This window comes from Asparagus officinalis, chromosome 5 (genome assembly GCF_001876935.1).
Source record: "Asparagus officinalis chromosome 5, Aspof.V1, whole genome shotgun sequence".
Taxonomy (NCBI): Eukaryota; Viridiplantae; Streptophyta; class Magnoliopsida; order Asparagales; family Asparagaceae; genus Asparagus; species Asparagus officinalis.
Genome location: NC_033798.1, coordinates 104,582,688 through 104,588,321, shown reverse-complemented (window position 1 = coordinate 104,588,321; position 5,634 = coordinate 104,582,688).

Here is a 5,634-nt window from a genome sequence, read left to right as displayed (position 1 = left end):
ATAATATAGGAGTAAAAATTGTGAAAAGGAATTGAAGGTATTATGAGCCCATGATACTTGTTTGTTCAACTGAGGATATATTGGTCAGTTCATCTGCCCCTTGCAAAATATTGAATCCAGATTCACCACCAACGTGCGGCCCGCTCCTATGATATCACTGTTTGGCTACTAGTTTTTTCCTATAATACCACTTAGTTATATTTTATAGGCTTTTCCCATATTAGTCCCTTTAAGTATTTAGAATCTTAAAATAGTCCCTAAAATTATTGAAATTGCAAGACATTCCATGGCTTCTGTATCTTGCACTGCTGCTCTTGATTGAAGAGATTAACATAAACAATTATAAGAATTGGATGACCTAGTCGCACGTTTCATCTTCTAACAACTTATAATAATTAGAGGGCCTAGCCTAGCTATTAGCAATTTCATTGACTTTGAGGAACTATTTCAAAATACTAAATATTTAAAAGGCCAATGTTAGAAAAATCACTGTCCTGTAATCATCATTCTCCCTTTAAAAGAGTGAGTACTAGAAAAACTTTTATTTCCCAAAAATGCCCTTCATCTTTCATGAAATTAACCAATTTACTCTATTATCATAACACACAATCTTATTAAATCACATTAATTAAAGGTTTATATTATAGTATAAATATTCTTTATATTATTAAATAAATTAAATCTAATATAATAATTAAATCAGTTATCATAATAGTATTAGATTATCAAGCGTGTGATGTTTTAATATATTGTAGGAATTATTATTTATGTAATAATGCAACTCCAATTAGATTATAATAGTACAAATTTATATTAAACATTAGATTTTTAATAGTATAAGATTATAATTAAACATTAATTTTTTTAGTGCTTATCAACTACAAATAAGGTTTATATTTCATCTAGAGTGGTTTTAAATAAAAATTGAAATAATTAATTATGTAACTCTAATTAAATTAATAAATTAATCATTATCTAATCGGCTTGTTAACAATAACTTGGTGTTTATGTGCGCATATGTAAAGACATAGATGAAACGTTTTATTCAAACTTCAATAGTTTATAGTGTCTGAGAGACACAAACCAAGATAGAAAATAGTTCATACTTCTGTAATTCTACCTTAAGTAGTCCCCACAAACTTAGATTTTCTAATGAGTGAAAATTTGATGTCCTTCTAATGGAAACATTTCATAAAAAAAAAGAAAATTAGTAGTTTGAAAAGCTTCTTTTGTGTATTAACACATTTGACAAGTGAGCTCCTTTTGATACCTTCAACAAATTATCACGAACACCTCCAACTTCCAGCTGTTTCATCACACTCTCTATATAGTCTCATTCCCAGGTCCCCCCTCTACCACTCTTCACATAATAAATACTAGGTTAAATCAAATGATTAAAGTATCCAAGTTCTACTTTTTCCCCCTCTGCTACTCTTCTTTGCTCTGCCAATGCAATGAAATTGAAGGAAGACGGAGAGTTTGAATAGTAAAAGATTTGCTTCTGCCATTTGAGGCAAGCTCGGTATTAGCGGTGAGGTGAATTTGATGAAGGTGGTTGCAGCGAGCTTAGCAATTTCGATAGTATGGCCCGGAGACGATGTCAGAGGATGTGGAGAAGCTAGGTTTGATGGGCAATTGTGGTTGATTCGATGAATATGATGGGTCTGACAAAGGAAGTAGTGGCAAATATTCGATCGAGGAAGGAGATGTGGATTTGGAGGTGGTGGTGAAGCTTTCGGTGGAGAAGGAGGGTGTTGGAGGAGCTCGTCATGAAGTTGGGACATGAGTTCTATCCATTCACATTTTTTAGTACTTTTGTGCATGGATAAATGCATTTATATTATCTAAATTGAAGTTTCGGTGTAGTGTGGTGTGTGTTGTCATAATTGGAGAAACTCATTTCTTATTCACTTCTCTTTGTTTCTTTTTCATCTTATATAGGAAAAAAAATAAGATTAACGTACTTTCTTTTTTCATATACAGTGGGATGACTATGCGCGCAACTTTATTTGGGGATTTGGCTACAAATGAAGGATCAATTTTTGAAGCTGAAATCAAAGATAAGTCAGTAATAGCATTATCAAATTTTAAATCTCTATATATAAAGGTACATAATTTATTATTGAAATTATTATTAAAGACAAATAAACATAAAATTCATTCAATAATTATCTCAATTTTGCAGGGGAGACAAGCATATCGTTACAAATTATATCAATAATATATTAAGGGAATGGTAAGTAGAACAAGCATACTTTCATATAACGCAATAATGAAATAGTATTATATTTTAATCTAATGGGCAGGTTTCATTTGGAAGAAGCCACAAAATCAAAAGGATCTCCATCAACGGTTTTTATAAATTCAAAAGAAATTCAAATTAGTGATATTATACTTACATCGCAGAATTCGATACATGTAAAATATTAGAAACCTATTCTTATTAACATATTTAAATCTAACTAAATTTTGTCAATATACAGACACGCTATTGCACATTTAAGGCAAAGATAACTACTATTTTGAATAGACTCGAGCCATGGTTCAATGCTTGCAAAGACTACAACAAGAAGGTAGATAAAGATGTCAGTAAAGAGTGCACGAATGATAAATGCCGCTGAACCATTAATGACTCAGTACCAATGTTAAGTAATATATATTTTTTTTATGGCATGAACATATTAAAATACAATATTAACTATCTCTAGAAATCGACAATGAAAACTACAGGTACATAGTTAAGATTCTCGTGGAAAATAACACGTATATTGCAAGAGTAACACTGTTTGATGCAACAAAAACTTTTATTAGATGCACAACAGAAAAATTCATTATAGAAAAAAGAGATAATCCTTAACTCTATTCAAGTAATAATTTAGAAAATCAAAAAAATTCCATATATATTAAAATAACATTTTTTCTCATTGAAACAGAAAAATAATCAAAGTTCATATTTTTACAAATTTGTGTTCAACGTCGAAAAACGTTCAAATTCCTGGTGAAGTTAGATAAAAAAAACAAAAGATGAACGAGGTGAAGAAAATATAATAGCACAAGAAATCCAACTCCCTCCTGATATTACAATCAACGTAGATGAAGAAGGTGTTACTCTAGAATTACCCAGGAAAAAGATAAATGTGGAGAAACATTGATCTCGGTTCAATTAAAATATGAAATAAAAATAACAAAGGATAATATTTTTTTGATCATTTTATATCATATCTTAATTTTTGAGTAGAATTAGAAATTTTTATAAGGGATTTTCATACAACATTATTAGTAGTTTTGTATGCTTATGTGATTGTTTTCATCACATAAAATTATACTATAGTTACCATTATTATTTAGTTTTCGTCTTTTTATTACTGCTTTTGGACAATTATAGGTGTATTTCCCTGTCTTTTCTGTAATTGGTATGTTTTGTTCTTCAAATTTTATTGTAAATTTCTATATGGGATTGCTCTAATCTTATTGCTTTTGGACATTTACTCTCTAACTGTAAAGTTCTACGATGCACAATTGTTTAAAATCTTTATGTTTCTTCGAGTTCATTCTAAATTTGTTTATATGTTTGCTCTAATTTTACTGCTTTGGGACAATTACTCTCTGGCTGCAATGTTCTGCAATGTGCACTTGATTAAAATCTTCATGTTTCTTTAAGTTTCATTATAAATTTCTTTATGGGTTTGCTCATATCCTACTACTTTTCAATAATGTGTATTATCGTATAGGTTGATTTTTATTATCTCATGTAAGAAGAGGCATCTCGGAACCATTCCTTGCAATTTATTTTCATATGATTATTATGGTTTAGTAAAATTGTTTATTATAAAACATGAGTTTATAATGTTCCAATGTGTTGTGCAATTTTATTTTTAATGTAATAAGAAATGTGGTTTCTTTTTTTACTAGAACATTAGTTCATAATGATATTGTTATTCTTGCTTGAATCCATATTATATATTGAGATTAGTAGAGTTTGGAATATGACATAAATTATTAATTTAACTTATTTTCTTTTACTATTCTACTTGAAGATGTTATTATGTCAATTCATATTTTTTCTTAAGAAACCAATTAAGATGTCCCAGTTAAGCTTATAATATCCAAAAAAGTTGTGCAATTCTATTTTTAATGCAATAAGAAATGTGATTTCTTTATTGCTATAACTATAATTCATAATGACAATTACAATATCCCAGTTTGGTACATTCATCCCAAGTAAGCTTAAAAATCAATTACATTGATTTTTAATAATATTTAAATAAAAATAACAGTAAATCTAATAATTCAATTTTACATATTTTAAGATGAATTTGGCTTACTTATAGTAACAAAATAAATATAAAAAATATTTTGATATTTTACCACGTGCATTGCACGTGCATAAAAACTAGTAATTCAAAATGCATAAAGAAAACAAAAAAAAAGTTACTTAAAATTAAAATTTAAGCTAACGTCTTTTCACAATCCCTTCTAACCTCTTATGTCCATAAATATATAAGTGCGATAATAAAGATATATAGTCTATTTTTTAAGTATAAGTTGTGAAAAAGAAAATTTTTTATACTTATATTTACGGACTAAACATGAACAAGTTTTTTTTGCTTTCATTTGGTTTTCAAAACCCCATTTTCCCTAAGTTTGACATCTTCATCAACGAGTATTAATTAAGCATGTCGCACTATTCCATTTGTGCGTGACGGGATCAAGATATATATGAAAGAGCTTTTTTGATTGAGTTGAGAGAGCTTTTGAATTGATCGCAGAAGCCGCTGGCAATAGGACAATTATGATGATGGAGGGTTCAAGATGAAGATGGATCTGTTATTTTTTAATGGGCAACTACATATCGAAGAATTTCTTGATTGGGGTGCAGAGGTGGAGAGGTTTTTCAAGTATATAGAGATCCCATATGAGCGAAAAGTTAAGTTGGTGGTCTACCGATTTAAGGGTGGGGCGTCTGCATGGTGGGAATCGGTATGCCTGAATCGACCCCGTTAAGAAAAGCCGAAAGTCAACAAGCGAGAGAAGATGAAGAAGTTGCTGAAAGCCCGATTCTTGCTAAGTGACTTTGAACAAGTCTTGTTCGGACAATACCAGAATTGCAAATAAGGTGGAAAAAAATTAATGAGTACATGCAGGAGTTTTATCAGCTATCATCCTGCAATAATTTAAACGAGAAAAAAGTCCAACAAATGTCTTGTTACGTAGGGGGATTGAGAATGGCAATTCAAGATCGTGTGTCTTTACAGCAGACATATACTTTGGCAGACACAGTTAGCCTATACGAAAAGGTGGAGCGACAACTTGGACGGAATAACAAAGGAACATGGGCAACTTCTGATGGTTCGCGCACGAATTTCAATCATGACGGGAACAAATAGCCTCAATTTGCATCTGATCAAGATTCTACAGTTGAGAAGGGTACAGGACCGATGACTACAACAACAAAGAAGGCTACACCATCGAACTCATATGTTAAACCCCATCCAATCAAGTGCTACAGATGTGGTCAACCTGGTCATCGATCTAATTAGTGCCCTAAAAGAAGTGTTGTGAATATAGTAGATCGTGGTGAAGAGGATATAGACTAAGATTATGTTGAAGCCTATGACGGTGATGAGGTTGAAT